The following is an 11,850-nucleotide window of genomic DNA, read 5'->3' on the forward strand; positions in this document are numbered from 1 at the left end:
GTCATTGTGCTCCTTTGCATTTACCCAAAGGACTTAAAAACTTATGTCCACACAGAAACCTGCACATGGATGTTTATAGCAGCTTTATTCATGATTGCCAAATCTTGGAAGCAACCAGGATGTTCTTCAGCAGGTAAGTGGATGTATAACCTGTGGTACAGCCAGACAATGGACTGTTCTTCCACACTAAAAAGAAATGAAATACCAAGCCATGAAGACCTGGAGGAACCACAAATGCATATTACTAAGTAAAAGAAGCCAAATCTGAAAAGGTTACATCTGTTTGAATCCAACTATTTGATATTCTGGAAAAGGTAAAACTATAAAGACAATAAAAAGATCAGTGGATGCCAAAAGCTGGGAAAGGAGAAGGATAAATAGGAACATTGAGAACATTGAGCATTTCTAGGGCAGTGGAAATACTCTGTGTGATATTATCAGATAGATACATGTCATTATACACCAGTCCAAACCCTTGAAATATGCAATATCAAGAGTAAACCCTACAGTAAACTATGGGCTTTGGGTAATAATGATGTGTCATTGTAGGCTCATCAGTTGTAACAAATGTACCACTCTGGTGGGGGATGTTGATAACAGGGAAGGCTCTGCACGCATGGTGGACATACAGGAGATACATGGACAGGGAGTACATGGGGCATCTTTATACCTTCCTCTTTATTTTTCTGTGAACATAAAACTGCTGGAAAAAAGTCTTTTTTTAAAAAAAAAAAAGTAATGAGTGAACTAATAATTGATATAAAATAAAATCACAAAGAAATAATTGATACAAATGAAAGCAGGAGAAAAAGGGAAAAAGAACAAATCAAATGAACAGAAAGCAACAAGCAATGTGGTAGATATATAGCCAACCACACTGATAATTAAATTACATGCAAATGGTCCGAGAATTCTACTTTTAACAGTGAACATATTTACCCTCTTGCCTAAAATTTAAAAACTGAACAAAACACACACACAAAAAATGGTTTTCAAGACACTCCACATTAGGCAACAGAGGGCAGTGATCCCCAAGAGACAGGGAACGAAGTGAGACCTATCATTGCTCAGGCTTACTCCCTTAGGAGAGAGCCTGACTGTGGTTCAGGAAAGGTCAACCCAAAAAGCCAGAAGACTGCAGGAGATGAGGAGACATTGCTGAACATCCAGAGGAACTAAGGTAGCTGGAGTTGGCAGCAGAGAGTACCAGATAGGAGAGGGCTGCACAGAGAGAGACTTGGGTATTCTCAGAGGGTCCCGTTAATGACTTTGACAGGGTACTGATGAGTGCATTACTGTGAGGGGAGTATCAAGACTGAGGAAGGAACCAGCCGTAAGGATTAGAGGGAAAAGAACCTGGCACTCACAGTAAATAGGAAGAGTGCCTCTTCCCACCTCATAAGCCCTGGGGCATTGGGTAGAGTCCTCAGAAAGGTCTTAGTCAGTGTTGAGAAGCAATTAGCCCTACAGTAAATGGTCCCACATAGTATGTCTTAAGAAGAGAACCTGAAAGGATCAAATTACCTCCAAGTAACCTAACAATCCCAGTGCAAAGCTCAGGAATATTTATAGGAATTCAAAACTATCCAACACTCAAGAAAAAAATTCACAATGTCTAGCATCCAATAAAAAATTATTAGGCATTCAGAGAAGCAGAAAAATACGACCCATCATGAAGGGGAAGAAATCAATCAACCATTTGAAAATAACAAAGAATTGATACACATGTTAAATTTAGCTAAGAAGAACATTAAAATAGTTATTGTAACTGCATTTCATAGTCTCAAAAATTTAAGTAGAAACGTGGGCAATATAAAAGAGATATAAATCAGATTTCAAGAATGAAAATTTTGATGTCTGAAGTGAAAAAGTACATTGGATGGGATTAAGAACAGATTAGACATTGCATAAAAAGAGATTAGTGAATTTGGATAGTTTCTATTGCTATGTTTTCAAGTTCACTAATCTTTGTCCCTACAATATCTAATCTTTTTTTAATCTTATCTGATAGATTTTTTATTTCAGACATTGTAGTTTTCATCTCTAGAAGCTCACCTTGGATTTGTTTTATATCTTTCATTTCTCTGCTTATCATGTTTAGTTTCCCCCCAAGCTCTTAGAATTACCGTTTTAAAGGGGTTTTTGTTGGTTTGTTTCTACTAATTCTATCATTGGTATCAGTTCTGTTGACTTCCAATTGGAAGATTTTCTTCCTCCTTATGAGCCATATTCTTCTGCTTCTTTACACGTTTGGTAATTTTTATAGGATCCCAGCGATTGTATTTTGCTGGGTGCTGCATATTTGTGTATTTCATAACTATTCTTCACCTTTGGAACACAGAGTTCTTGGAAACAGTTGGATACTTTCAGGTCTTGCTTTGTTGGGCACAACCAGAGAAACATTTAATCCAGGGCTTTAATGTCCCACTACTGAGACAAGACCAGTCTGATTACATTACCCAATGCTTCATGGATTATGAGATTTGCCAGCCTGGCTGGTCATAACAGGTATTTTTTACGTTCTTGCATGATTCTAGGTATTGTTCCCTTTTATCCATTCAAGGGATTCTTTCCTCCCACACATGCACTGAACACTACAACTGAATACTTGAGGGGAGCCTCTGTATTTTTCTAGAATTGTTTTTATCTGCGTCTCTGTTATTCTGTTTCCTCAAATCCTAGCTCTGTCTCTTCAAAGCAGGGAGCCCATTAGGCTCTACTTGGTTCCCCTCCCTGTACTACAGCCTGAAAACTCTCTTTAGGCAGCAAAGTGAGGCAATGATGGGGGTTACCCTGTTGGTTTTCGGCATTTCAGGCACCACTGTGCTCTAGTTCCTGATGTCCAATTTCTTGAATCTCGTTTCATATATTTTGTCTGAATTGATAGTTATTTCATATGGTAGGATAAATCCAGACCTGTTACTCTATCTTGGTCATGGTGTTTTTTTAAAAAAAGCATTTAAAACAACGTACATACTTGAAATTATATTATTGAACTTGAAATGTAAAAATAATGATAAATTCAGAACTTAAAGTTTTTGTAATTAGAAGAAGAAAGTTTATTATGTCCCGGAATTTGTGATTTGTCTTTCAGATTTTCACCTAGATGAAAACACACGCACACACACACACAAATACCACTGCCAAGAAAATTTTTCTGTTTAAAGGGAAAGGTAGGGCCTTTCTGTCCTACCCAGACAGGCTTTGCTCTGTGTTCTCATCAGAACTTAACAGGAAACTTTTACAATGTCCAGAGCCCTTAATGTCCTGCACATGAAGGAGAAGACTGTCCTCATATTCCTTGCAGCAAGAACCCACTTAGGTGGCAGCAACCTTGACTTCCAAATGGGGCAGTACATCCACAAAAGGAAAATTATGGCATCTGTATCATAAGCCTGGAGAGAACTTGGGAGAAGCTCCCATTGGCAGCTCGTGCCATTGTTGTCATTGCAAACCCAGATGATGTCGGTGCCATACCCTCCAGGAACCTGGCCGATAAGCTCTGCTGAAGTTGCTGCCACCACTGGCATCACTCCTGTTGTGGGTGCTCCATTCCTGGAACCTTTTCTAACCCAGCCTAGGCAGCTTCCCGGGAGCCAAGACTTCCGGTGGTTACTGATCCCAGGGCTGCCCACCAGCCTCTCACAGAGGCTTCTTACATCAACCCGCCTACCATGGCTCCCTGCAACACAGACTCTCCTCTGCGCTGTGTGGACGTTGCCATCCCGTGAAGCAACAAGGGAGCCCGCTCAGAGGGTCTGATGTAGCGGATGCTGGCCTGTGAATTTCTGTGCATGCGCGGCACCATCTCCCGTGGACACCCATGGGAGGTGGCGCCTGATCTCTGCTTCCACAGAGATCCTAAAGAGATTGGAAAGGAAAAGCAGGCTGCAGCCAAAAAGGCTGTGACCAAGTTGGAATTTCAGGGTGAGTGGATGGCTCCAACTCCCAAGTTCACTGCTGTTAATCCCGTGGTCGCAGACTGGTCTGAAGGCAAGCAGCAGCCCCTGCTGAAGACAGGGGTGCTCACCCCGCCAGAGGACTGGTCGGCAGCCCTACTGCTCAGGCCACTGAATAGGTGGGAACAACCACAGAGAGATCTCCAGCTTTTCTTCCATAAACTCTGCAAATGGAAACAGGTTGATGGAAAATAAACAGTTTCAAATAAATAAACAAATAAACAAATAAATGAATAGATGGAAAAGTAGAAAGAAAGAAAGGTGGTAGTGGATGGGCAGTGGTCATTAATCAGGGAAGGGGAGAGGGAATAAAGTAAGAGCTAGACGAAGTCTGTCTTAGTTATCTCTGGCCCGTGCAGTGGGAACCCGGCTGGGAACCAGGAGGCCATGGTTTAGCCTCTGTGATCTCGGGAAAGACCTGAACTATTTGAAATTTTGTCAAATATCAACTTCGGTTGTTACTGGGAAAACACTATTAAACAGTAGATGAAAAATTAGTCCTACGATGCCTGCCACATAGTAAAGAACACAATAAATATTAATTCCTTCTCTCTGCCTGGTCATTTATATGGTTCACAAATGAGCACTGTTTCAAGAGAAACCTTGTTTTTCAATGTAGGTTTTATTACTATTCAGGTATGATAAGGCCAACTGATCAGGAGACAATGGCCTTGGAGAAGACTGTCCCCAAGAGGAGGGACACACTCCACTGCACAGGGCTGCACAGAGAAGCACGAGCGTCAGCCAGGAGGTCAGGAGAATAGGAAGAAAACAGAGGCAAGGGCCTTTATTGCTGTTTCTTGTGAGAAGGAACAAGTGAGGCGGGGTAAGCAGGCTTAGAATTGCTATTTTGAATAATTTCAGCAGGTTCTAGGGTAGAGGGGCTGTCTCTACCTGTTTGGTACCTGACCCTGGGGTGATTAGGGCAGGTGGCTAGTGGTCAAGGGTGTGAGAGCCAGATAGGGGAGGATGGGTATAGGCCCTGAATTGGTCAGTTTGTATATGAAAAGCATCACTTGTGAGTCTTTACTATCTCTAGGAATTAGCTATCTCTGAGGGGGACAGACTCTCCGGGGGCGTCAAAGCATCAGAAATACAGAAAAAGGCATGTTAACACATCTGATCACAGAGGTGGAGTAATGGTTTGTCCCACTATGTCCAGACTTGGCCCTCCCCTTCCACAGCACCCAGACCGTCTGTGACTCCAGGAGAGAGCTGACCTGGCTGTGGGCCAGAAGCCAAGGCCTTCCTTTGTGCCTGTGTCTGCTCCACAGCCGGGAGTCTGGGCCCAGGCCAGCGGTGCCAGAGGCCGGTTCACCCTTAGGGAAAAATGCCACCTGGTGTTTGTCCAAGTAATTAGCTTAACGCGCGATGCTGGGTGTTATTCAAGTGTTTCTCATCAATAGGTAATGAATTACTGATGATGACTCCCCAGATTAAAAACAACAGAAAAGAAGAAACTTCCAAGCCCCAGAGGGTATTATTAACCAGTTCATCCCCGCCCACGACTGTCCCTGAGTGGGATCCCTTGCACTGCCCAGGCAAGTGGGTTCGCCCCGGGAACACTTAGGAGCCCCAAGGCCATGTGCACTGACTGGTGTCTTCCGCAGGCTCTCTGCCCCCTGGCTCCTCTCCTTTTCACTGATAACAAGGCTGCTGAAGTGCAGGGGTTGACTGAAGCCTTGGCAACATCCTGCTTCTGGAATCTGAGCTCTATCAGATGTTGCACAGCCTCCCAGGCCCTCCCCAGGTAATGAGAGCCTCTGGGCCTGCCCACCCAGGTCTGCAGAGCAGGGCAGGCACCAGTGCCTGGCCCCACGGAGGGCAGGGTGGTTAGTACACTTGGTCCATGGGTCAGGGCTGCTCGTTTAGGGCCCTGTGAGCCCAGCAGCTTTATGTAGAGTGCACTTGCTTTCTTGTCCACAGCCCAGGGAAGCTATTTAATAGAAGGTCCCACTTTGTCCTCTGCTTTTTCAAGTTTCTACTTGGACATCCCACTCTCACCTCAAACTTATCAAAGATAACATTTCTTAGACACAGAGGAGACTGTGGACAGTACTATGTCTGGGACTCCTTAGAGGCCTTCAGATTCTGTAAGTCCAATCAAATTGTCTGCAAAAAAAAAAAAAAAAAAAAAGAGAATGTATATTTTTGTGATTTCCATCCCAGTGGCAATCATATTCTCAAGGGGCCCCGGAGAAGCCATCAGATACACCTCTTTCTCTGGCCCGACTCCATCTCCTGTCAGTGCTTCTTGTTTCTGCTCTATGGAGAATACTGAGATGCCCCTGACCCCCAGTGCTCACCTGTCTGCTCGCCTCTGTCTGCGCCTTTACAAGGCTGGTCCTTGCACTTGTCCCCCAAGGTACTCTTTTCTTCTTGTTTTGTTTTTGGGGGTGGGAGAGGTAATTAGGTTCAATTTTTTTTATTTATTTATTTGGTGGGGAGGTAATAGGTTTATTTATTTTAACAGAGATACTGGGAATTGAGCTCAGGACCTTGTGCATGCTAAGCACGCACTCTACCCCTGAGTTACACCCTCCCCTCCACCCCTCCCTTCTTAAATTTTGAAATTAAAATTTTTTTTTCTCCCTGGTATTTAAACAGGCTTAAGGGTTTCCTCACTGGAAACAAAACAACAATGTCATCTGTCTTCTCTGAGTGTCCCTGTCGTATCTCTCTGCCCGACATGGCCTACGTGTCTCTACCCTCTCTTGCTTGCTCTTTTCTCTATTGCATTGTCAACCACATGTCAGCTCCGAAATTCATCACCAGTAGCCTCCCTCCTCCTGAGTTCTAAACCCACAGTGCCAAGGAGCAGTATAGCTGATGGATTAAAGAGGGGACGTCTGTGATCAGCCAATCTGGGGTCAAAGCCTGCCCCCGCCACCACCCGTCAGCAGCTGTGTGATCGCCCGCAACATATTTAACCGTTCTGAGTTTCCTTCTCCGTAAAATGCAGATGATACAATACCCAAAACATGGGCTGTAGTGAGGGATGAATAAGATCTGTAAAATCTTTAGCACTGTGCTGGCATATGATAAATGCTCCATAAGCCTGACCTATTGTTGTTTGCACCTGTACCTCCCAAAGGTACTGACACTCACATGCCTAAAACTGAACTTGCCTTTTCTCCTTGAACTTCTTCCTCCTGGTTCCCCATTTGTGATTGAAATTTACCTGCAAAGGCTGCAGGAACTCAGGCCCCTTCATCAGTTCAGACACCCTATGTCTCTCTGACTTCACTCTTTCCTCAAGAAGCCACTCTCCACACGGTAAAGTCAGATCATCTTATTCCTCTCAGTAAAAATCTTCAATGGCTCCCTATTGCCAACCAGATAAAACCCATACTTCTCAGCTCACCATACAAAGCCCTCTGAGCTCCCACCCTGCCCCTCTATTCCAGATTGTGCCAACCTGTCTCCCACCGATCCTAGCCCTGCTTCCTCCCCCGTGTTCTCCCCTAGCCAAACTGCCTGCCTGCAGGCCACTGGGAGCCCTGCCACTTCGATGCTTCCTTCCTGACACCAGCGGTGCCTCTTCCCTCCAGACCTGCAGTTCCATACCGCCCCCTGCGCACCCTCACCCCTGTTCTCTGCCAGGTCCTCAGTGCTATACACCGCCTTCAGGTACGGCTTCCCCGGACAGGCTCTGTGACACTTCTGTGCCTGTGCCCTGAATGCTTCCTCCCTCTTTATCTGTCAAATCCTCATCCTTCAAGTTCTGCTCCCATGGTCATGTTGAGGTGAGGCCACGCTGCTTCTGCAGGCTGCTCTGGCCCCAGTCCCAGTGCTCTCCTCTTCCACTGGGAGGGTTTGTTGAGCAGCAGCCTCCCCCAGCAGCCGAGCTCCTCCAGGACAGTGAAGTGCCCCCCCCCCCCCGTCTCCAGTCCTGCTTTGTTCTCTCCTGAGCACTTGTTAAATCATCGACTGGCTAGAATATAAACTCCATGAGGGCAGTTTTTGCCTATTTTGATGCATCCCCAGAGCCTGGACTAGTGACTGGCACATAGTAAGGGCTCAGTAAATATTTGTTGACTAAATTGTTGAATCAGAGATCAATTTTACATTATCTAGCTTTGTATCCCCCAAACATTGCTTGGCTTTCCTAGGTACTAAGCATGTGGTTTTGAATGGATGGATGAATGGACGAATGAATACTTTATCATGTTGTTAGCTTGTTTCAAAAAGTTTAAACACTAGTGTTGGATTCAAAGTTCTCTATCTTCTAATCCTATACACTCAATTTTGAATCCTGTGTCTCAGCACCAGCCCTTATCTTGAGCTTAGCTGCTCTGCTCACTGCCCTTAATTATATTCCAGACACTGTTCCCTGCACACCCCTGCCCAGACTCCAAGCAGAAAGACTATTTACCCATTTATTCAACTCATATATATTAAGCACTTGAGATAAGCCAGTTCCACTTCTTTTTGTCCTCTTTTCCTTCTTTTCTTTCCTTGTCCTCAAGACAAGTTGACCCTGACCATCCAGGCCCGTGTGACTCTCCCATTGGGTACTAATAACCCATATTTTATCACCTCCTCACTGGCATTATTAAACATAAACAGATATTACACATATGTAGATTTTACAGAAGATGGACTTTTAAAAATCAGCACTTCCCTCTCCCTTTTTTAAAAAAATTGAATTATAGTTGATTTATGATGTGTTAATTTCTGGTGTACAGCACAGTGATTCATACATATATATGTATATATATATATATATATACACACACACACATACATATATATAGATCCCTTTTCATTATAGGCCATTATAAGGTATTGAATATAGTTCTCTGTGCTATATGGTAGGACCTTGTTTACCTATTTTATACATAATAGTATCTGCAAAACTTGAACTTCCAATTTATCCCTTCTCACCCCCTTTCTCCCCTGGTAACCATAAGTTTGTTTTCTACGTTTGTGAGTCTGCCTGTGTTTTGTAAATAAGTTCATTTGTGTCCCCCTGTTTTCTTAGACTCCACATATAAGTGATATCATGTATGGTTTAAAAAAACAGCACTTTTTAACATTTCAAACACTTTGGATGGAAATCTATTTTTTTTAAACATCTTCCCTGTCTTCTTAAATAGAGTACTATCTACAGAATGTCTATCTAGCCCTTATAACCTGGGATCATCAGAATTCTGTGATGTGGTAGTGTGCTAAGAGGAGTAACTGGTAAAGAAAAGGGCAGGAGTTTTGGAATTAAACAGTCTTCACAATGACCCCCCTTTGCAGTCCCCTCTTTTAATGTGTTTCTAATCTACAGTAGGCTTAGGAATCAGATGATGAAGTTTATTAGAAATGTTTTTAAACTAAGGGTAAATGATGTCTTTAGTGATGGCATGAGAGATTCTCCCATTTATAAAGACTATCTGTTTTAAAGCATAAATTTTATGCAATCTATTTTATTGATTACAGACCATTCTCACTTAACTCCTGTCTTGAGGTATATTCAGAATTTTTGAGGCTAGATAAGTGACTTCCTAAAAAGTGTGCTGATAGTGCATTTAGTATTTTATATATTCTCTCTTGTTGTTAACTATCTTTATGTGCACATGTCATAACTGGTTAATCAGATTACTCCCTGATTAGATAATCAACTTCCCAAGGGTAAGTGGTATTTTATAGTCATTCAGTCATCTGCTAAGTATTTTTCAAAATAACTACTATGTGGAAAGATCTGTGATAGAAAAGAGAGAAATACATGGCATAGTGTGACAGAAAAGAGGTAAAGACATGGCATTTACACATCACTGAGAAATGAGATACAATAACCAATACAAGGTGGAAGGTGAGCCTAAAAATTCAGAGAACTCAGTGAGGGGAAGAGAATGTTTTCTGGTTGGGAGAACTGGGGAAGGCTTTGCCTAAGAGATGCCATTTGGTTTGGATCTCGGAAGACAGGAAGAATTTTAGTGGATAGCATTCTAGGGTTTGGAGAAACTGTGAGAATGAGTAGGAAGGGATACCTGCATGAATTTGTGTAATGTCGTCACACTGTAGTCCTGAGAGCCCCCAGTACATAGTACCCACCTTCCCCAGCTTAGTTGGGAACAAAGGGATACGTAAAACCAAGGAGTAGTAAATGGAACCCCTCATATTACCTTCAGTACTGATTAAGGCTAAGCTGGAGAACTCGAGTCTAGGCAAGAGCTGAATAGGCTGCTAACCCAACCCTAGAATAAGGCTGACTCACTTTGTGACAGACAATGGGAGCCAGGTTATATAGACCATCATTCAGTTCCTGAGAAGTTTTCCAACTCTTATCTTTTAAACCTGAATACCTGAGATTGTCAGATAAAAACAAAAAATAGATGGCATTTAAAGGTGAACTTATTATCTTCAAACAGAGTTCATTTTGCACTAACCCTCTTACCAACAAAAGCACCACATGGTAAGGTAGCTAGACAGAATAAGCTAAAGTGAATTAAAATCTTTTTTTCATGAAAATCCATTGAGAATCTGTAGGTCACATATGGGTTTATTTGAGAGTATCATAACTAGAATTAGAATTCCCTGGCTTGTGGTAACTTTGAAGGGTCTAAACTTCAAAGACGACAGAGACCTGCTTTTCTAAAGCTCTGTATTTCTGCACTTGAGCATTGATTCGGGTGGACTGACAATTTACCTCAGGAAGCTGGCTGCCTTCAGGAAACAGGTGAGAGGTTGGTGAGGGGTTGCCAAGAGTGAACAGTGAAGCCTGGCGGCCGGATGGGGTTGTGTGAAGATCACGAACGTTGACATATAATGTCCTCTGAAGAAGTATAAATATATAAGGGAGAGAGAATGGGGACTAGGGAGGATGGGGAAGAGGTGGTGAGGGGAGAGTGAGGGCTGTAGGGTTGAAATTCCTGGACTAAGGCTAGTTCAGCGTGGGTGCGCCCCCCCCCTCCAGCTGCCCAGAGTACCTCATTATACACCACCTCCACTGGACAGCCCTGCCATGTAAGCTGCCAGATTCCAGACTCTGCACATGGATCCCTAACCCTATCCACCCACATGAGACAACTAAGTAAGAAGAGTGCAGATAATCATATAAATACTCGGCAACTGTTCAGTGTGATTGGGCACCAGCCACTTTCCGGAATCCTCACCACAATCCTGCAAGGCTGGCTTTATCATCCTCTCTGCTGTTTCGACAGGGAAACAGATTTAGCCGGAAGCAGACCTGGTTGAATCAGGTTTGGGACCTAGGGCCGCCAGCCTTGGGAGGTGTGCTCTTCTAGCAGTTTCTAGTAGACTGGGGTTAGGAAGTGGTGTCCCCTCTGTTAGGGGAAGAGGGGAAAGGGTTGGCTGTGGGGGATTATAGGGGGCCTGGGTGTGTCTGGTTACTTGTGGGGTCATTTCCTGGACTGCGTGTGAGTTTAAGTGTGAGTGTGTATGTGGGTTGAGGTGTGGGTATATATGGATATTAGTAGGTTAATTTTTGGACTATGTGTATTTGAGTGTGTATGTGTATGTGGTGGGAGGTTAGTCCCTTGGCCGTTCAAATATATGTGTGTTGGGGCTCCAGTGAGAGCAAACGGACTTGAGTTTTGTGCATGCTAGTGTGTGTGCATGAGTATGTGAGTTTGACGGTGCAAGTATGTTCGGGTGCTGGGTGAGGGTTAATCCTTGACAATGTGTGAATGAGTGTGTGTTGGAGGGCTGTCACCTCCTGGGGTCTGTGTGGGTAGCAGTGTGTCTGCGCGCGGGCGTGAGTGCGTGTGCATGTGCGTGTGCGTGTGCTTGTGAGTGTGTCCGGGGCCAGACGTGCCTGGGGGCTGGGAAGAGGCCGGTCGGGCCCCGCCCTCCGCTGCAGGTGGGCCGGGCCCGCGGCGGGGCCGGCCGCGCTCGCAGCTCTTGGCTCGCGGCCGCGCCGGGCTCGTTGGGCTGGGCT

At 44.2% G+C, this 11,850-nt stretch overlaps 1 pseudogene; it reads left to right on the forward strand.

Moving 5' to 3' along the window:
• The first annotated feature begins 3,082 nt into the window (after window positions 1–3,082).
• Window positions 3,083–4,324, forward strand: LOC105079961 (small ribosomal subunit protein uS2-like; annotated as a pseudogene).
• The last annotated feature ends 7,526 nt before the right edge of the window (window positions 4,325–11,850 follow it).

This window comes from Camelus bactrianus, chromosome 9 (genome assembly GCF_048773025.1).
Source record: "Camelus bactrianus isolate YW-2024 breed Bactrian camel chromosome 9, ASM4877302v1, whole genome shotgun sequence".
NCBI classification, from domain to species: domain Eukaryota; kingdom Metazoa; phylum Chordata; class Mammalia; order Artiodactyla; family Camelidae; genus Camelus; species Camelus bactrianus.